Source organism: Cynoglossus semilaevis, chromosome Z (assembly GCF_000523025.1).
Source record: "Cynoglossus semilaevis isolate Cse_v1.0 chromosome Z, Cse_v1.0, whole genome shotgun sequence".
NCBI classification, from domain to species: Eukaryota; Metazoa; Chordata; class Actinopteri; order Pleuronectiformes; family Cynoglossidae; genus Cynoglossus; species Cynoglossus semilaevis.
The window spans coordinates 14,673,076-14,673,704 of record NC_024328.1 but is presented as its reverse complement, the minus strand read 5'-3'; the positions used below and the strand labels follow the sequence as shown (position 1 = coordinate 14,673,704).

The 629-nt window shown below is 29.1% G+C and overlaps 1 protein-coding gene across 1 annotated transcript in view; it reads left to right on the top strand.

Moving 5' to 3' along the window:
* carnmt1 (carnosine N-methyltransferase 1) overlaps window positions 1-629 on the top strand; it is a 5,314-nt gene that overhangs the window by 727 nt on the left and 3,958 nt on the right. The gene's annotated exons all lie outside the window — the stretch shown is intronic.

Sequence of the window (629 nt, the reverse complement as noted above, 5' to 3'; positions counted from 1 at the left end):
TGGGGTGGAGAGGGGGTATCGATTCAAACACGGTGTCTTTAAAACTTGCCTGATCAAATTTTTAGTGCCTTCATGTTACGGTGCAAAAAAACAAAACAAAACAAACAACAACAAAAAAAAAAACAACAACATTCGAATTCGCGGTAGGCTAGGTGACGTTCGGTGTGACGATGATATCGTCTTTATCGTTCGTTTATATCATAAAGAAAATGCCATTGTGAATAAAATCGTAACTAATTAGCCGATACGTTATTAATCCGAGGCGTCAAATAATATTTAAAAAAATCGTTTTTCGCATTTTCGAACAAAATAGTATTTCAGAAAAAATATATAAATATATTTCTATATATGTATAACAAAGAAAATAATTTACGATGTCTTCTACAGTATTGTCGAACAAAATACTATTTCAGAAAAAGAAAAATATATATATATATATATATTCCTGTGCAACAAAGAAAATGATTTACGATGTCTAATATTTTTAGTTTTTTTAAAAAAAATATATATATTTTAAACAAATTGGTCAATTTCGTCCGTCATCGTTAATTTTTTTAGCCTATTTGTATTTGTACCTAGTAGTCGGGTTTAACACTTTTTTAGCCTATTTAGCTAGTCGTCGGGTTTAA